The sequence below is a fragment of the Meriones unguiculatus genome, chromosome 5, assembly GCF_030254825.1.
Source record: "Meriones unguiculatus strain TT.TT164.6M chromosome 5, Bangor_MerUng_6.1, whole genome shotgun sequence".
Lineage (NCBI taxonomy): Eukaryota > Metazoa > Chordata > Mammalia > Rodentia > Muridae > Meriones > Meriones unguiculatus.
In genome coordinates, this window is record NC_083353.1 from 120,868,087 (window position 1) to 120,889,070 (window position 20,984).

A 20,984-nucleotide genomic window follows, 5' to 3' on the forward strand; every position below is an offset into this window, starting at 1 on the left:
GAGAGCTGATTCACACAATTTATTCTCAGAGAATGCACCCATGTGTGCGAATAAACAAATACACACTGTCTCAGGGTTCCATTGCTTTGAAGGCACCGTGACCATGGTATAACTCATAAAGGAAAACATTTAATCGGGACGGGTTACAGCTTCAGAGGTTTAGTCTATTAGCATCGTGGAGAGAAGCAGCATGCAGACAGACGTGGTGCTGCAGAAGCAGCCGAGAGTTCTACATCTTGATCCAAAGGCAGCAGAAGGGGACTGTGCCACGCTGGGCATAACTTGAGCACAGAGACCTTAAAGCCTGCCCCCACAGTGACACACTTTCTCCAACAAGGCCACACCTACTCCTACAAGGGCCAGTTATTCCAAAAAGTGAATACATAGGGGCCATTCCAATTCAAGCCACCATATGTATATGTATGTGTATGGGTATATACATTCTGAGCCAGGTATGGTGGCTCATACCTGTAATCCTAACACTCTGGAAAGCTGAGGCAGGGGACTGCCACGATTCTAAGACCAGCTTAGGCTACGGTATAAGACCCTGTATCATTCCTCCTCACTACATACATATTCATTCTCTTCTCAAAACAAAAAGGCCAGCCCAGAAGAGTGCTGACCTCAAAAGGTGTGGGGCCTCCCTCGCCGCCATCGAGCCAGTGGCATTGTAGTGGACACCAATGGAGGGACCTCTAATTTAACTCGGTTCTCCTGCTCTCTACCTGGAGACAATGTCACATCCCACAGATCGAGGGGGCCCGGAATCTAGAACCGGTCCCCACACTTTAGTTGTCAGTCTGGTCCCTGGGGGTTTGATCCTTGGTTCTGACTTACCTGCTTTAGACTCTTCCCCTTTCAGGATTAGTTTGCTCAAGTGGCTCTGAGGAGTCGGGAGGATGTTTCCGGGTTTGTTATGAAGGCTGCTGCAAAGGATACAGATGAGGAGATGCACAGATGAGGCATGGACCCTCATGGATGCCACTTGGTACATCATCCATTAGGACCGGCCAAGCACATAGCTGCCTGTAGCTTTCTGGACTGTGACCAGGCCCACCCAGTCAGGTATGTGTGCTACGAGAGAGGGCATGGGGATTAAGAAAGAAAACAAGGTGAGACAAAGTTAACCAGACTTCAGCAAAGACTGGAGCCGAGTTTATTTCTCCCAGGCCAACTTTTATATGCTCCAAGTGTACACAGAGCTAACATGACAACCGTATTTTAGGGAATCCGTGAGGCAAGTTTGTTCCTTGCACAGGGAACAAAAGGTCAAAGAACAGTCAGCTATGAATGAACAAAATAATGTGTTACTTCCTTAGAAACTGAAACAAAGGTCCTTTAAGTGTAAGAGCTGCAAGCTTAGATCAAAATGGCGTCAGCATTGTCATGGCTCTCCACAGGACTGTGTTCTGAGTTTGTATGGAGTTGGTGTTGCCTGGCAGAACTGTAGATACAGAGACGTGTGTGTGTGTGTGTGTGTGTGTGTGTGTGTGAGAGAGAGAGAGAGAGAGAGAGAGAGAGAGACCCTGTAAGGCTTGTGAGACAGGATTTAGCTCTGCATGGCTGGCCTCAAACTCTGATTCTGCCTCCTGAGTGCTGAAATTAAAGGCGTGTCTATTGAGACAAAGTTTCATGTAGCCTAGGCTGACCTCCAACTCTGTGTAGCTGAGGCTGGCATGGTCTGCCTGCCTCCAGCTCCAAGGGCACAGGATGCTCTGGGTCCATTTTGTCTTAGGGAAGGGAGCCCTCCAGGCTTTCTATCCCCATGGCTGGTGAGACACTGAAGAGACCTGGGAATGGCACCGTCTCTGTCTCTGGAGTTGTCTTTGTCTGAGAAATAAGTGCTCTCCTGAATATTAAGGCGGTCACTACCTTCTGAGTCTGTCCCCCTTCAGGCAGCAGAAGGACTCTGTTGCCCCTGAGCTCCCCAGTCTGGAAGCTCATTGTCTCTTCTGCCCATATATAAGCTCTGTGGATCAAGGGGAGACCTCGAGGGCTAGAGGTTCGGTGTATGAGAATTTCTGTATGGAGGAGGACTTCAGACTCCATCTTCCACCTGGAGGAAACTAGAATGGGAAGACTTAGCTCAGGCTGGCCCTTGGGCAGTATCAGTTGTTTGATGTCTGGAGGCGAAGTGCCATTTCTCTGAACTACAGGCGTGATGATGAAATCAAGCCCAACAGCTTCTTCCCACCTCTCTGTAGCTTTAGTGAAACAAAGCTACCACACCCAGCATCTCCACTAGATGGCAGTAAAACCTCAGCATTCAACCTTTGGTTCCCAGAACTCAGACTCTTGCAGCCAAGGCTGCGCTCTGGATAAGGGCACCAGGCAGGTAGAGCCGGAGCAGGTTGGAGGCTTCTAGGTCGCCCCTTCCCCACCCCTCAACCTTTAAAGTCCTCCCATCTCTTTTGCCCTTGGTTTTGTGAAGCCCTCCAAGGTTTTCCAGCCCATTTGCATGCAACCTGGCATCATCACAGGTAATGTCTCATGGAGTGATCTTATTAATGTCATCTGGTATTTATGTGGTGAGAACATTGGCTTCCGGTCCGGAAAAGTGTACCAAAACAAAAAGCACAAGCCGGCCCTGGAGATCCAGCAGTTCCCCCCTCCGCTCTCCCTCACGATCTGAGTTTCCTCCCAGGTCTAGACTTATTACTGCTGATCACTGAATGCCCCGTTGGGCCTTCAGTTCCTGCCTACTTCTTCCTGTTGCTACCAGGGCTTTCGTGTTCAGAGCTGTCCCTGCGTCGGCCTCAGCTGTTGACCACAGAGCACCTGGGAAAACTGGCCTTCAGTTTGTGGGTTGCTGTGCCTGGAAATTCCCGGGTGCTAAAAATTTTAATTACCTTGTTTATTTGCTTGTTCTCTGTGTGTTCCTGTGCGTGTGTGTGGAGGTCATCAGACAAGCTGCAAGGGACAGTTCTCTCTTCCACCATGTGGGTTCTGGAGACTTGGTGGCGAGCACTCTACCTCCTGAGCTGTTTCATTTGCTCTTTTCCTTCTTAAATTTTTTTTTAAAAATTTATTTTATGAGTGTTTTAATCTATGTGTGTGTGTATCACATGTGTGCCTGGTGCCCTCGAGGGAAGAGGGTTTCCAGTTCTCTAGAGCTGGAGTTACAGCTGGCGTGTGGGTGCTGGGAACTGAACCCCAGCCCCCTGCAAGAGCAGCAAGTGTTCTTTAATGCTTGAGTCATCTCGCCATCCCTACGCCATTGCCATCTTCCTTTTTTGAGACAGGATCTTATAGAGCTTGGGCTAGCCTCCGAGTCACTTTGTAGGCAAGGTTGGTCTTGAAGCCTGATCCTTCTACCTCCAAGTACTAGGATTACAGGTGTATATCACTATCCCTGACTTGCTTTTGGAATTTGTGTGTGTGAGTACCTACACCTGTATGCATGCATTGGGTGCCAGCAGAAGGCACTTAGTGCCCCACTCTGTTGCTCTCTGCCTTACTCCTTGGAGAGAGTCTGCCATTGTAGATAGAGCTAGGCTGGCTAGCAAGCTCCAATGATCTTACGGCCTCTGCCCACCTCTTGCCACACAAGGCAGGTGGTACAGGCACATGTGCAACCACTTTTTGTTTTTTTTTTGTAAACTTGGGTTTTGGGTATCCAAACACAGGTTCTCACTCTAGCATAGCAAACACACCTACTTGCTGAGCCAGGTGTGAGGTGGGTTTTTTTTTTTTTTGTATCCCAGGGTGTCCTTTCACTCTCGGTCCTCCTGTTTCGGCCTCCCAGGTGCTAGGACTACAGGCCCGCACCTGCAGGTCTGGCTCTAGAGCTCCTTCTGCTCAGGGCACATGATGCTTTGCTCTCTCTGGCATCTGTTGATGGTCCGCAGATGGTTGGGTCCTGGTGGCCACTCACTGGTGCCTTCTGACCCTGCTCCTGAAGCTTTCCAAATGCCTATAGGGTTGCTGATTCCTTGGAGAGAGGAACATCTTTGGGTCTGGAACTGTAGAGTTTAAGGAGGTCCCAGAGACCTTGTGGTTGGTGTCTCCATAGCCTTCATTTAACAGGAAACTTGGGGAACAGATGGAGCAGATATAAAGACCAGATTGCTGGCTCTTTGCTCTCTCTGCTGTCAGTGCCTGATCGATCCTAGAACCATTTCCAAAGGGCACAGTTGATGAGAGAATCAAAACCCGTGAAGGATCACCTCATATTTTCAGGATTTCTCTGATTTTTCTCCTTCTAATCAGGAGCCCTCTCCTGGCCTCTCTCCTGATCTGGCATGGAAGCCACAGGGAGGGATCTGGTGGGAACTGGCAGTTTCTGATATGTCATCCATCTCTTCCTCCCAGCCTTGAGTCAGCTGTCAGGTGAGGGCGCTCCAAGCAAGGAGAAGAGCTTCTCCTCAAGATGCCAGCTGGGGGACAATGGGAGAAGAAGCTTTTGAGGGGCCACCTGGGAATGAGAAAAACAACTGTGATTCTTTGAATTGAAGCCAGGTGCTGAGAGCTCTTGAAGAGCGGGGTGAACTGTTCTGAGAAGCAACCAGCTGTGAACTAGCTACAACCAGCTGTAAACTATAGAGCAAAGTGACCTGATTTTCAGTTATAAAAACCCTGTGCTTTGCATGTTCGGGGTCGTCGCCTGTCTTTGGAGGGGAGACCCTATCTCAATAGCAATAACCTCTTGCTTTTGCATCAAGCTGTGGTCTGTGAGAGTTCCTGGGAAGGGCGCAATCCTGAGCCCCTGAGCAGTGAGACTCCAGGTCTCACACTTACAAGGGCCAGAATCCCCTGTGGAATGTAAGCCCAGGCCCAGTACTGACTTTCTCTGTGGGAAGTTATTCACCCTTCCTTGGGAACTTTATTTTATACAACCCAGGCTGGTCTGGAACCCACTCTGCAGCCCACACTGGATTGGAACTCATGATTCTCCTGCCTCAGCATCATATATGCTGGGGTTATGAGTGTTGCTGGGGTCATAAGGGTCCCGTAAGAGAGCAGACACAAACCAGGTGGTGGTGGCTCACTCCTTTAATCTCCCAGCACTTGGGAGGCAGAGGCAAGCAGATCTCAGAGTTCAAGGCCAGCCTGGACTACAGAGTAAGTTCCAGGACAGCCAGGCAGAGAGAGACAGAGGGACAGAGACAGAGACACAGAAACAGAGACATACACATTAAGAGAGACAAAGAGAGAGAATACAGAGACCATCTCTGGAAAACCCTTGCACATCACTACGGGGTTTGCAATGACTTCCCCCAGGGTGCTGGCCCTGTAGCACGTGTGTCAACTCCCCAGATCCAGCAACAGGCAATAAAATGAAACTTGTTTTAGCTGGGCCTGTGGCACATGCTAGAACCCTAGCACTTAGAAGGCTGATGCCAGGAGGTCACCACAAACCCCCACCAAAGAAGAAGCAATAAAAGCAAAATGATTGTGGCGGTGTGCACCTGTAATCCTAGTACACAGGAGGCAGGTTCAGGAGGATCAAGAGTTCAAATTCAAGGTCATCTTTAGCTACTGAGTGAGTTTAAGACCAGCCTGGGCTACAAAAGAAACTGTCTCTAAATAAATAATTGAAACGGAGAAAAGAAGAGAAGGAGACAATGCTTTAATGGGATCCATTGCCACACACATGGGACCAACCCCTCATGGTCCCGGTTGCTTTGCTCTCTGGCCTCTGCCACGCCATCATGTACTGGTTCTGCTGGATTTGTCTCAACTCAATTCAAAGCACCTCTCTGATGACTCAGTGCAGTTACCCCTGAGCTCAGAGACACAACGTTGGAGTCTAGCCATAGCGCCCCCCCCCCGCAGTACAGCTGTGCCATAGTCCCTCCCTTGCTGAGAAAGAATAACCGTTGTGGGCTGCCATTTTCTGCGTCACCGTGCTCTACCCTTGGCCGGTGCCCTCAGGAGCCTGAACAAGGCTGAAGAGAGACAAATGGTTCTTATCTGGTTCTTCGAAGGTCACACTCCAAGCCACAGTCCAGCCTCTGACTGAAGACGAAGCCTGGTTACTCTGGTTAATCTGAAATCACCGACGAGCAGCGCTGGGGGGCACTGGCGCCTCATGGGCGTGTTAAGCAAACATGGAGGGAATGGCTCCGGATTTGATGTGCAGCTCAAAGACCTAGAAAAAAGACAGGATAACGTTTCCTCATCCTGTCAGCTTGATTTTGTTGTACTGACAACCTCAGCTGGCACCATGGACCATGAAGAAGTAAGATAAAAACATGTAAGAGGGGGCTGGAGAAATGGCTCAGCGGTTAAGGCTGCTGGTTGATCTTCTCGAGGACCTGGGTTCAGTTCACTGGATGGCTCACAATTGTCTGTTTACTCTAGTGTCAGGGGATCTGATATTCTCTTCTGGGCTCCGTGGGCACTGCATACACACGCTGCATACATAATACATGCCTGTTTCCATATCTCCCCTAACACCCCCCACAAAATAAAGTGAGAATTTAAAAAAATCGCACAGGACAGAAAATCCTGGATCCTTTTCTGTCAGTATAATTATTGCCAACATAAGTAAGTAAGTAAATAAATAAATAAACAAATACACTCCATTAGAAGGAAGGAAGGCTAATTCTAGATGTTTTTACCCACAAGAAGTTGAAACAGAAAAGGCACATATTCATCCCAGCACGGTAGCTGTAAGACAGAGATAATGATGAGAGTAAGGCAGAGTCAAAAGTCAACAGTGGCCTGGCCTGGTGCACATGCCTTTAATCCCAGCACCAGGGGTTGAAGTCAGCCTGGTCTACAAAGCGAGTTCCAGGAGAGTCAGGAACCCTGTTACACAGAGAAACCCTGCATCAGAAAAAAAAAAGAAAAAAAGAAAAAGAAAAAAGAAAAGAAAAATTGAACAGAAAATTAATGATTTGTGAGCCAGGGAGACGCTCAGCAGGGTACTTGCCGCTAAGCCCGCGGACCTGAGCTCAGTCTCTGCAGCCCACATGGCGGAAGGAGAGACCCGACTCCAGCAAGCCGTCCTCTGACCTCCACATCTCCAAGGCACACAGGCTCACTTACACAGACACAATCCAAAATCAATGGGAGAAGACAAAGAAGAGGAGGAGCTCAGTTGTCAGACATCTCTAGTAGATTGCCGATGAGGACGCTTGGCTAAGGTCTTATCAATTACTCGGCCCCAAATAAAGCATGTATCGCATTTCCAACATGACGTCAGAAAAAAATAAAACCAGAACACTGACAGGTTGCAGCAAAGTTAGCTGCTAGTTTAATATATGTAAATATATTCATGGCCTCCAATAGTTACGTAAATATATGTTAGAAAAACATTGGTTGATGGGGTGGGTGACAGCAGCTTTGATGAAAAAACAAAACAAAACAAAACAAAACAACAAGCCAAACCTGATGGTTTTAGATATCTAAGAGCCTGCTGTGAACCAGCGCTGAGACTCCATGGCCAGAGCAGTCCTGGTACCACTGGGAAGTCGAGGCTAAGGCACGTGCTGGTCTCTCTGACTGTGGGCATGCCCGTTGCTGTACACTGAATATTGAATCCAATTATCTGCATCTCTCTTGCACATGGGGGCTGTTTTTAGAATCGGGGGTGCACAGCATGGCAGATGGGGCTGGAGACGTTCATCCGGAGAGAAGTGGGGAGGAGAGAACGCCGTGGGCATGCCGTCGTCATCAGCCAGCGTTTGCTGTGTGCTTATTTGCTGCCAGGCTCCGCCTAACACACTGTAGTTGTGGAAATGAATACATAGGAACACTTAGGTGTCATTATCATACATCCCTCCCGCAAATCATTTAGTGCCCAAAGACACTGAGACACCAGGAGACTGAGTACTGTCCCTCAGGTCAAAGCTGCCAGGCAGTGGGGCTGGCAGCCAGCCTGTCTCAGATCCGGGAGTTACAGCTCTGGATCTGGAGTTACAGATCCAGTTCACGATTATCGACGTCCACGGGCATCAAGGGACTAACAGATTCGGCTGGATGGTTTATCCGCATCTGCCTAGGCTGTTCATGGAGGGGCTATCTAGTTTCATTATATTTTATTTGCATATCATATGTTCAGGTGCGTGTGTGTGTGTGTGTCTGCGTGTGTGTGTGCACCTCCGCATGTGTGTGTGTGCACCTCCGCATGTGTGTGGGCTGCCTCCTGGCTGAGAACCACTGCAGAGCAGGCGCCCAGTGGCCAGCCATGCCTGGGAGCCGAAGTCTAAAGTGGCTTCCTGTGAAGCTGAGCTAGGGGTGTTCAAGTTCAGCGACACCCGGTTGAGGCTGTCGTGGGGTTCTATGCTTGCTAATGATGGCCTAGGTAATCTCAAAGCGTCGTGCAGCTCTTAGAGTTTGAGGCTCTGGCCTGCTACGTTGGCTGATACTGATTGCCAATTAACAGGACCTAGACACAAACATTGTTTGGCCCCGGCTGGCCTGAAACTCGAAGGCCTCCTGCCTCAACATCCTGAGTGCTGGGATTTCAGTGTGTACCGCTGTGCCTGGCACCATTTCTACTGTCTGAAACTAAGTATCACATGTTCCCAAATCAGAACCATTTTTACCTATTGTATAATATACCAGTTAGAACAAATAATGGGTTTTTCAAAAGTGACGGTCTATTCAGCAGTTAGAGAGATGGCTCTGCTACTAAGAGCACCGGCTGTTCTTCCAAAGAACCCAGATTTGTTCCCCAGCACCAACATGGTGGCTCATAACCACCTCTACTCCAGGTTCCAGAAAATACAACACCCACTTCTTGTCTCCTTGAATACCAGGCACACAGCTGATGCACACTTTCATTCACGCGGGCAAACACTCATACATATAAAATAAAATAAAATAAATCTTTTTTTTTTAAAGGCAAGTTTATTCAGGAAGTGGCTGTGTGTGTGGACATAGGTCCCAACTCTACCTCCTCAGGACAGGATTTTGGGGGTACTTACATGATAAAGAGGCAGCAATGGTGGTGGCTCATGCCTGTGATCACAGAATTCTAGAGGCTGAGGCAGGAGGATTTCCCTGAATATCAGGATACTCAGGGCTATAGTTACACACACACACACACAGACACACAGACACACACACACACACAGACACACACACAGGGCTGATGTGTGGGGAAAGGTGATGAAGGTCGGGGATAAAGCAGTCAGCAGTCTGTGTGTGTTTCCCGTCTTCACGGGAAGCATGCTCAGAAACTGGCAGTATAGCCGAGTGTGGTGGTGTGCACCTCTGATCCCAGCACTGGGGAGGTGGAGGGGCGTGGACTTCTTTGAGCTCATGGCCAGTGTGGTCTACAGAGCAAGTTCCTGCTCAGGCAGGGATACAGAATGACATCCTATAGATAGCCGAGGGGAGACCTGCAAGACAGTGCTCGGCCGCATGACCGCCAGGATCCAGTTCACGATTATCGACGTCCACGGGCATCAAGAGACTAACAGATTCGGCTGGATGGTTTATCCGGATCTGCCTAGGCTGTTCATGGAGGGGCTATCTAGTTTCATTATATTTTATTTGCATATCATATGTTCAGGTGTGTGTGTGTCTGTCTGTCTGTGTGTGTGTGTGTGTGTCTGCGTGTGTGTGTGCACCTCCGCATGTGCGTGCCTGTCTGTGTGGAAGCCAGAGGACAACCTGGAATGTCCCTCAAACGTCACCCACCTTAGATTGTAAAACATTTCTGTCACTTTATTTATTTATGTGTGGGGCCATGTGTGTGTCGTGGACATGTGTGAGTCCCAGGGATCAAACACAGGTCATCAGCCTTGACGACCAATGCCTTTACTCCTGCACCCCTCAGCTGCCGAGAGTATTTTAAGACGGGGTCTCTTACAGGCTTAGAGCAACCGCTGGGCGGGCTGGTGGGAGGCTCCAGGGATCCCCCTCTCTGCCCCTCTGGCACTGGAATTGCAAGCATTCACCCCCACTGCCATCCCCCCTCCCCAACATGTGTTCTGGAGATTGAACTCGAGTCCTCATGCTTGTGTGGCCAACACTTTGCCGAGAATCATCTCCCCAATCCCACAGTTAATGTAAGTTCTCCTTTCCTCCACCGACAAGGCAAGTCAATTCCCCAGCCCTTCACGCCAGCCCAGAGGTGCTTTCTGCTCTGCTTGGGATGTGCCTCCCACTTTAATGTCAGATGACAGTCCACGCTCTGGCTGGAAAGTGTGTTTTTCAGAATAATTCTCCCCTTCCTAGTTTTGTGTTTAGTTACTGTTTTCATAGCTGTGACCAAACGCCCGGCAGGAAGACTTAGAGGGGGTCAAAGATCAGTAACGGCTCATGGTTCTGGAGGGTCAATGCGTGGTCACTCGGCCCCGTGTAGATGGGAGCATCGTGGAGACAGGAGCATGTGGCAGAGAAGCGTCTTCATCTCAGACGGGAGCAAGGACCCAGGGTCACGAGACTCCCAAGGACTCAGGGACCTACTTTTCTCAGCTAGGCCCCATCTCCTAGAGTTCCCAGATCCTCTCAAAATGGTGCCTCCAGCTACACATAGTCTCTGGCTTTCTCCCCAGGAGCCTGGAGGCTACAGTGTTTGCCGGACTGTATCTAATATTATGTCACCGTGGGCGAGGTGATGAGGTGGGTGGGACTTGTTTCGAAGGCCCTTGAATTTTATGAATACCAGCGTGCCCTCCTGTGCACACACAAGAGCATAGGTACGGTCAATAGTCAATGCTTAACACTGCGCTGCCTGAGTTAGTTCTCCCGGCATCTGCCTCTAGTCAGGGTTTCTGTGTGTATTCCTGGCTGTCCTGGAACTCTCCCTAGACCAGGGGGAACCTCAAACTCAGAGGTCTGCCTGCCTCTCCCTCTCGAGTGCTGTGGTTAAAGGCATGGGCCACCACTGCCTGGTACCTGAGTTCTTTATAGAAACTACTATTAAAATATTTTGCCTGTGCGTGCCTGTGTGTGTGCGTGTGGGTGTGGGTGTGTGTGTGCTATCGTGCACACGTGCAGGTCAGAGGACAGCTTTCAGGAACCAGATCATTCCTTCCACCAGGTGGATTGCAGGGACTGAAGAAAGGCTGTCAGGGTCGGTGCGCAGTACCCTAGGAGCTATCTGGTTGGTTCTGGAAAATACCAGTTTTTGAAGTACAGAATGCTATTCTATGGGGCCGATAGAGATGGCTCAGTGGCAAAGATCTCTGGCTTCTCTTCCAGAGGACCAGGTTTGAGTCTCAGAATCTACATGGCAACCATCTGTAACCCCAGTTCCAGGGACCTGACACCTGGCAAGCAGACAAGGAGACAAGCATGCTGGCGAAACATACTGGGTGGTTTTATGTCAACTTGACACAAACTTAAATAATTCAAGAGGAGGGAAACCTCACTTAAGAAAATGCATCCATACGATCAGGCTGAGGGCAAGGCTGTAGGGCATTTTTTTAAATTACTGATTGATGGGGCAGGGCCATCCCTGGCCTGATAGTTTTAAGATTCCACGAGAAAGCAGGCTGAGAAAACAATGATGAGAAAATCAACAGCCCTCCATGGCTTCTGCATCAGCTTCTGCCTCCAGCTTCCTGCCCTGTTTGAGTTCCTGCCTTGATTTCCCTCAGGGATGGACTGTCACCTGGAAGTGTACGCTGAAATGAAGCCTTTCCTCCCCAAACTGTCAGCACAGCAACAGAAACCTTAACCATGACAACATGTGTAAAATAAACCAGGATAAAAGGCCGCTCCATGCTGTTCTTTGAGGGTGACTAATTGCATAAAATGGAACCCTGTGATTTGTGTTAGGAAGCAAAATCAAAAAGGGCTGCGGGCTGGGTTTGTGCAGTAGTTTGGGCGTCTTCACAGGCCCATGAAGTCTGCTTGCTGGGAAGCTAGACTCTGGGTCCAGCTTGACCTCATTTACTTGGTGAGGGAGGAGGAGAGCTAAGACTGTCCAGGACCTACGATTGTGGGAGTAGAAGTGTGTGTGTGGGGAGGTGGGGAGAAAGTAGGGGTGGTAGTGTTAGCTGCTCAGCAGCTGGAAGAGCTCTGAAACCAGCGACCTGGCAAAGCCATCAACAGGAAGCACGTTATGATGAAGTTTGACTCAATAGAAGAATTTTGGGCCGATATTAAGTTACAGTTCCCAGAGTTGTGTCTGTGAGAATGGGTTTGTGGTGTTAATACCGAAGATGTGGTGAGACGGTCCAGTGAAATCGTGGCCAAATCAATCCAAGCAAGCTTTGTTTGTGTACGTGGGCTGTCCTCCTCCCCTAAGTCAGGGTTCAAAAGATCAACCCTGGACAAGAGGAAGATAAGGTTTTTATATTTCAGGAGTTTCCGGATGGGGGATTTGGCAGGCAAAGAAGTGGGGGTCACAAAAGCAGAACACAAGTGTAACAAGTTGGTGATAACAATCTTCTGAGACAAAGGCATGTTTGCAAGCTGGTGCTAATAAGGAAGTCATAACAACAAGGTAGTCATAACAACCTTTTGAAACAAAGGCATGGTCACTGTTTCCCGGGACAGGCCGTACAGAAGCATTCGTAGCCAAGCTTATAGGTGGGCATAGCCCAATCCTCGAGAAACAGATTTAATCATAAGCAGGAATGCCTTTACTATAGGATGTGCTTTAAGCTGGGAGGAGGCGGGCTGGCTCATCAGCGGGCTGAACGGTAATATACCTCCTAAGCGGTCCATAGCCTTTTAGATGTCACCCCTAGCTGTGTGGAACACTTTACATTCAGATCACAGCACAGGGTCTAGCTCCAGCCGTCCACCCTGGCCTGGAACGCACTGTGTAAGCACAGGCTGTTCTAAAGCTCACGGCAATACTCCTGTCTCAGCTTCACCAGCAGGAGCCATCAGATCTGTTCCCCCTGCCCCACCCCCAGCTCCCCTTGGAGACAGGGTTTCTCTGTGTGAGCAGGCTGGTCTTGAACTCACAGAGATCCACCTGCTTCTGCCTCCTGAGTGCTGGGATTAAAGGAGTGCACCACCATACCTGCCTTCAGATCTGGTTTTGAATGTGAACTTTTTGGAACAAAGTTTGATTTATACACATATTCTCTCTCTGCCTGGCAAATTAGAATTTTGGTGGTATCACTCCAAGAACACAGCGCTCAGGTTTTCCTCATCCCTGCTCAGGTGCCATGGACCCTAATTAGCCCTCAAATGATTTCCATGGCTTCAGCTGATCAGTCAGCGGTTTTTTTCTCTCTCTAAACAAGAACATAAGCCCAACATGATAAAAACAATTCTCAAAAGCCCGAGGCTTGGGGGAGGAGGGGAGATTCTTCAGTTCTCTGGTTGAATGAGTTTCCTCACGTCCTGGTTTATTTCCCAAAGGCTTTGCTTTTTTTTTTTGCACTTGGGAGCGCGCTGTTTCCACGGAGAACTACAGAGGAGCACATCTGAAATATGAAGGAGACGAACCCCCCAGGCCAGACACTCAGAGAAGAGGCAGAGACTGAGGCCCACTGGCGGAGACCACACCACCCCCATTTGTACATTTTCACAGCCTGGGAAGCCAACGGGAAGTCGAATGAGTGCCGTCTTTGGCTGTGTGCTGTAAGATGCCCTTACATCACACGCGCGTGCGCAGACGGAAGCGTTGTGCTGCAGTGCGGAAATCTGCCGGATTCCTACACAGCTGCTTGCTGATTCTCGGTTTTGGTTGTTTGTTTTCTTGTGTTTGAGGCAGGATCTCACGCAGCCCGGGCTGGTCTCCAGTTCTTTATGAGACTGAAGGTGACCTGGGCTCCTCACTCTCCTGCCTCCCCCTCCCCAGTGCTGGTGTTATAGGCAGATGCCACGACCCATGTGTCAATTCAAAAGTTAATGTGCTGTGTCGGAGAGGTGGCTTCGTGGGCCAAAGGGATTGGCCTGCAAGACTGACGACCCAAATTCAAGCCCTGGGTCGCACAGTGGAAGGAGGAAGCTGACCTTGGACAGCGGTCCTCTGACCTGCGCGTGCGCACCAGTTCTGCACCTCTGTCTCTCGGGGATCCTCGCAGTGCGTACTCACCTGCTGTGCGCACTGCACTGGCTCTTCCGCACAAGCTGACAGGGCTGAGCACACTGACCCTCCTCCCTTCTTCAAACCTGTCCTCCCTTCTCTTGACATTTTATTTGGTTTTCAAGATATGGTCTTATTTTTATAGCCCAAGCTAGTCTTAAACTTGCAGTAATCCTGCCTCAGATTTCTGGGTGTTAGAATCACAGAAATGCACTACTATCCCAACTATCTTCCTCCCCCCGCCCCCCTGCTTTTTTTTTTTTGTCATTTTTTGTTGTTGTTGTTTTTGTTTTTTGTTTTTAATAGTCTCCCAGAATTTACGAGGTAGCCCAGACTGGGCTAGAACACACAGCAATCCTCCTGTCTCAGCCTCCTACATTTGGGGATGACAGGAATGTACCAACACACCTAGCTCCCCCCAAGCCAAGACACTGATGTCTTCTCACCCATCCTTTACACAGGATGCTAAATCTCTCTCTTTTTCTGTTTTTTTTTTTTTTTTTTTTTTGAGATAGGGTGGTGGTGTTTCTGTGTAGCCCTGGCTATCCTGGAACTTGATCTGAAGACCAGGCTGGCCTTGAACTCACAGACATCTGCCTGCCACTGTTTTCTTAGTGCTGGGATTAAAGGCATCACCACTACCACCACCCAGTTCTGGGTACCCTGGCCACACACTTCCCAGGAAGCCAATCTGACCAGGGGGCCTGCGATGGAGGACACACGCTTCAGGCTCAGTACTCCAGGGCCCGTGACACAAAAGTCAGACATTGAGAGAAATACTTGATGCCATATTTTAAAAGTTACAACCACTGAAAAAGCATCCGTAATGAGCGACATGTCAAATTTTGATAAAAACAAGCTTTTGTGGCTTGGCTGCTTTCAGACTATGCTGTTGCATAAGAGAACCAATTAGGCTTCTGTTTCCAGGCTGTGTGTGCCCGTGTCCCTCTGGGACCCTCTTGCAGGTTTATGAAGCCTGACAGTGGGCAATGAGGGGTTAATAGTTTTGGGTTTGGAGCTGTTTTACAGGTGTGTCTTATTTATGTGTGCGTGCAGGCGAGCGTGGGCAGGTGCTCCCGTTCACACAGCGAGGCCGGAGTGTTGGATCGCTTGGGTTTAGAGTTAACCTCTTTTTCGTCCTTGCTCAGTTTGTTAGTTTGTTGCCTGGGCGCTGTGATCTGAACTCTGGTCTTCGAGATTGTGCAGCAAGTACTCTTAACGGCTGAGCCATCTCTCTGGGTCTCCCGGCCCAGCCCGTCTTGCTAAGCACACTGCAGCTGTGGCTGGCCTGGAGCCCACTGCAGAGCCTTGTTTGGCTTCAAACTTTCGAGAACGTCTTGCTTCAGCCTCCCAAATTCTGCCACTGCAAGCATGAGCTATTCTGCCCATCAACTGGAGTCTTTTAGTTAACTTTTTCCTCTTGGGACCAAACAGGGAAGGTTTTAATTTGTGAGCACAGAGGTCACATTTTTTTTCCCTTTGCCTAAGACTGTGTGTGCCTTGGAGGCTCTGACCCTCTGCACAGGTTTCCCTCGAATCTGCCATCTGCGTATGACTCCTGTCGGGATGGAAGCCGTGTGTGTGCACGCTCCCCTGGCGTCTGGAGCTCTCTCCTGCTGCTGCTCCTGGTGAGTTTCCGCTTGAGGCGGTTGAGCCACCATCATGCTGATGCTTTAGATAGAACTTCATGCTTTAAATAAATACTTCATAGAACCTATCCTTACAGGCAGAGACGTCACTGTGAGGTTTTAAGGTCCCCTGCTTTAGGAGTTGAGATGGGGTTGCAATCACCACCTTGTGCTGTGGACAACTCACTTTTTTCTTTATTTTATTTTCCTTGTTTTAGGACAGGGTTTCTCTGGGTAGCCTTGGCTGACCTGGACTTGATTTGGCTGGCCTTGAACTCAAAAGAGACCCACCAGCTTCTGCCTCCCTAAAGGCTGAGATTACAGATGTGTGCTGAAAACCCAGCTGAAAACTCATTTTTCTAATCACTAAAACAATGGAAAATTTATTTAACCAGGTAGTAAAAGTGGCTTAAGTTCTTTTTAAAATTTTTTGAGATGATGTCACATGTAGCACAGGCTAACCTTGAACTCAGTATGTAGCTAAGGCTGTCCTTGGACTTTTGATTTTCTTTCTCTGGGGTTAGAGATTTGAACCACATAGCTTAGGCTCTAATAGGGCATAATCATTTGATATATCTGGTGGTATCCAGTGGCATTTCTGGAATGTACTTGGAAGGCCTTTAAGAGTGAGTCTGATCAATTTTAGAGCTTCCATCTTGAAGCTATATTCCCACAAGGCTCAGTGTACGCTGGTTAACACATTAAGGGAACCTCAGAGGAGTTACCAAAATGGGTGGATGTTAAATTAAGGAATGAAAACACGGTCTTCTTGGATTACTTTGGGTTCCCAAGGGTGGGAGCCCAAGTTTGAATTCTCTGCTTCTCTGTGCTGTCCATCTGTCAGTAGTTTGTGGTTAGCCGTCTGTCTGGCTTGGCTGTTGTGTGTGTCCGCTCTGTCTGTGGCCTGGCTGTTGTTCCTTGGTCTGTGCCAGAATCTGTGCCCGTGCCTTTCTCTAACAAAGGGCTTTTCTCTGTATTTATTGAACAATTTTGACAGCATGGTGTAGAAGAGAAATGAGGGAGTCTTTACAGAAATCATTACCAGAGTCTTACAGGGGAAGATCTGACCCCCACTGACCCAGAACAGCACTCAGCACTGCAAACAGATATTATCAACCTAGATCTGCTTCATGCTTCTAACACTTAGGGGATATTTGTCATTTAAGGTTACCTTCAATCTGTTGGCTGCTTTCAGCAAAGGATGCCACAAAAAAACCCCATACATATGCAATATTACAGGTCAGTGGCATTGACGAGGACCTAATTTAAAATCCAAGCTATGAATTATCTTAGGCTGTAAAAGCTGATGGCATGGGAAATCCAAGTTGGCGGAGTGAGGGTGGTTACAATGTTCCTTAAAGGCACGTTGAACTTAAACAGGCTGTGCACACAGTAGGGCAACAGGTTTTTAAGTACAGAGTCTTAGATGAACTCGTGTATTATTAACTTGGCTTCAGGGTCTGGCAAAAGTTCAGTCTCCTTGGAATCAAGAGATAATTTCAGAAAAGTGTATTGCCAGGTCAGGGGATCTCCAGGCTGAGGGATGGAAGAAGATAAGGGCTGGAGGATGGGGAGGAGAGCTGTGAAACCCTCAACTTCTGGACATAACACAGTTGCTGCACTCATGAACTCACAGCAGCTGTGTTTAACTGTTCAAGAGTCCAGAGTGGATGGGGAAGATGGAGGCCTTGTCCCTAGCAGAGGAGCTATGGGCAGTTAACAGCTACCGGAGAAGGGAGAGTCACTTTTCTTCATGGGTGTGTCTCCTGGCAAGGTGCCCTTGCTGCAGTAATAACCCCATGCCCACGCTCATGAAAGCAACACTAGTTAAGTTCAGTGGGTATTAAATAAGAAAAGAGAGCCAGGCGTGGTACACACCTTTAATCCCAGCACTCCGGAGGCAGAGGCAGGCTGACTGATGTGAGGCCAGCCTGGTCTACAAAGCGAGTCCAGGACAGCCAGGACTACATAGAGAAACCCTGTCTCCAAACAAAAACAAAAAGAAAAGAAAAAGAAAAGCAGGAGAAAGAAGAATTCACTGGGAAAAAGTTAAGAAGGGCGTGAACTTGGATGGCAATACATCATATGCTTGTACAAAATTGTCAAAGGACAACTGAAAACATTTAAAAAGAAACAAGACAGGGAAAAGAAAATAAATTCTTATTTGACATCATAGCGAGCCGATCACACTGAGCTTCTTAAGATACTTCAGAGGTCAGTTTCATGAAGGGTATTCAATATGCTGGTTTAAAACATATCCTATCTTTTATTTATTGTGTGCACAGATGTGTGCCGCTGTGAACATCTCCGCTTCTACCATGTGGGTTCTGGGGACTTGAACTCAGGTCATCAGCCTTGGCAGCAAGCGCCTTTATCCCCAGAGCTGCCCCCCAACCCCCGAGTGCTGTTTTGTTTGGAGCAACTGAGCATCTTTGCACCCCCTGAGAGAACTGCCTGGACATCCTTTGAGCATGACAGTTTCGAGGCATCTCGCATAAAGCACAGCTTAATTTTAAAGATTGTGTCTTTGAAGAGTGGCTGCCAGGATTCCTCCCAAGAAACCAGAGCTGAAAATTGGGCTGGCCTGTTAAGATGTTATGAACTGCTCCAAGAAAAGGACTTAGAGACACTTTATTTTATTTAGTTATACGTGTGTGAATGCAGGTGTGAGGCCAGGGGTGTGGGGATCCCCTCTGAGCTGGAGTTATACGTGGTTGTGAACTGAAGTGGCTACTGAGAACCTGAGACGTGCCCTCCGTGAGAGCAGGAAGCCATCTCTCCTGAGGCTTATACTTAAGAGAATATTAGCCCCCAAATATCTTTGTTTCCTTGAGGAATTTTGTTTCCTCTTGCCAGATTTGGTACATAGCTACTCTATCTCCCTATGGGGAGAGGGAGAGACAGAGAGAGAGAGACCCACTGTAGGAAGAAAGAACACGCTGCTGAAAGTGCTTCTCTAACCTTTACATGTGTCTTGGCACACAGGCGAGCTCATACCTGCCCCCTGACCCCGAGTACACTAGAGTTTGAGATTCTCTCTCTCTCTCTCTCTCTCTCTCTCTCTCTCTCTCTCTCTCTCCAGCCACTAGTGACAGGTACTTTCCGGGCTAAGGCCCTTTTCTCTGTGTGTGAAGTGAAGAAGCCACGTCCTGGAATTATCTCTTTGTCATTTACTCCACAAGAACACACACCCTGCTAAAGCAACGCTGTCTGCCGTGTCTAGGCTTGAGTCCTAGAACTATTTCTAGTTCCTCGAAGATGCTCAGGATATGTTTGTTGCTAGGGAGCAAACTGTGCTATATGTTGGCCATGAAAGGAGCTTTCTGGCGCGCGCACATGCACACACGCACACACACACACACACTTGGAGCTTGTGTTCTTTTTCACTGTGCTGTCACATAGATACTCAACACTCATAGGTCTGAATATGTCATTTGGCTTTCAGGGGCTCACACCCAAGTCGCTAATACAGAAAGAGAGGCATAGAGAGGTCTTCTAGGTGGGGTAGGACTGACCTAGACCCACCACTTAAGACTACTGAGTAGTCATCCCATTTCTTTGAGTTCTGCTTTCTGTTTTGCAAAGTAAGGGGCCACATTCAATCCCCAAGAGTCGGGCGCATATCCCTGGCTTTGGTCCTTTTGGGCCTATAGCATATAAGAAGTTGAGGACAGATGAAACCATTGGGAGAATGTGATGTTAGACACGAAGGCAAGGTGATTAGTAAAAGGCAGAAGCTCATCAAAGGCGCCTGGGCAGGCAGACAGCCTTTCTCGGTCCCTGCCTGGCGCCCTCTGTGAGCATCAGCTGTTGATGGCGCATGGAAGCAGGCCTGCCTGCTGCCTTCTCGGCTCTAGCTGTGCCAGGGTGGCAACACTGTGTGTGTGTGTGTGGGGTCACCTGCTGGACAGTCCATGTTGTTTATCTTGCCCAGTGTTGTGGCTGTGAGGACTCTGCTACCATTTTATAGAAGATTCTAGGTCTATCAGCATTTGACTCCTTCCTAGCCTTACCTTTCCTTCCTCCCTTCCTCCCTTCCCTCCCTTCCCTCCCTTCCCTCCCTCCCTCCTTCCTTCCTTCCTTCCTTCCTTCCTTCCTTGAGGCAGTGCTCCACTATGTAGCCCTGGTTGGCCTGGAACTCCCTCTGAGGCTAGCTTCAGATTCCAAATCCAAATACAACACCCAGATCTCTGTAATCAAAATTACATTTACTTATTTTGTGTGTGTATGTGTATGGGTATATGTCTCAGTAGGTATATACCTAGGTGTGGAGTTGGTACTTTCCTTTCTCTGTGTGGTTCCCTGGGGGAAATAAACTTGTTAGGCTTGGCGGCAAGTGTCTTTACCTGATGAGCCATCTCCCCTACCTGCTGCCTGCGATCCCTCCATTCCTGCCTCCATCTCTTTGTTCCTCCATCCCTTTGTCCATCCTACTCGTCCTTCCTTCCTTCCTTCCTTCCTTCCTTCCTTCCTTCCTTCCTTCCTTCCTTCCTTCCTTCCTTTCTTTCTCCCCCTCTTTCCTATGTTTTTCCCTTCTTCTTTTTTTTTTTTTTAGGTTGTCTTGAGAGTGATGGGGATCGGACCTAAGGCTCTGTGTCTGCTGGGCAAGCACTCTACCATTGCACCACTCCTCAACCCTTCAAAGGATGCTTGAGGCAAAGTGATAGACACTCCCCGCCCACTAGGATGCCATTGTGAATGCCAAACCACCAGAAAACAACAAGCATTGTCAAGGAGGCGGAGATACTGGGATGCTCTTTCCGTGACTGACAGACATAAAATGGTGTAGACATAAACAGCAAACAGTAGAATGTCTCTTCAAAAAAAGTTCAGAATGGGGCCAGCAAGATGGCTCAGTGGGTACAGGGACCTGTCCTCAAGCTTGATGACATAAGTTTGAGCTCCAGGACCCCACACAGAAGAAAGGGAGAACTGTCTCCCACAAGGTTTTTGCTGACTTCCATAAGCAGGTCATACATTAAGCCTCTCCAAAGAAATATGTTTAAAGTTTAATAATGTAATACTTAGAAATGAAATGCTCACCTGGTAGTGTAATCTCCTGTTTGTAGATACAGATAAAAGAGTAGGATTTAAGATACTCTGGAGCCATCTATAGCATTATCCACATGACCACAGACGGAAGTAACCCATACATCCAAATGACAGATTTTCTGTGCCTAGAAAGTGGGTCATAGGTGTACAAAGCGATGTTAATTACCTTCGAAACAGAAGGGAATCTTCTGGCAGCCGAGAAAGGAAGTTCATCATGGACTTGAAGTTTTCCTGGGCTATATCACAAGACCCTGGCTCAAAAACAAAACAAAGGGGGCTGGAGAGATGGCTCAGCCGTTAAGGGCACTGTCTGCTCTTCCAAAGGTCCTGAGTTCAATTCCCAGCAACCACATGGTGGCTCACAACCATCTGTAGTAAAATCTGATGCCCTCTGCTGTCCTGAGGCACGC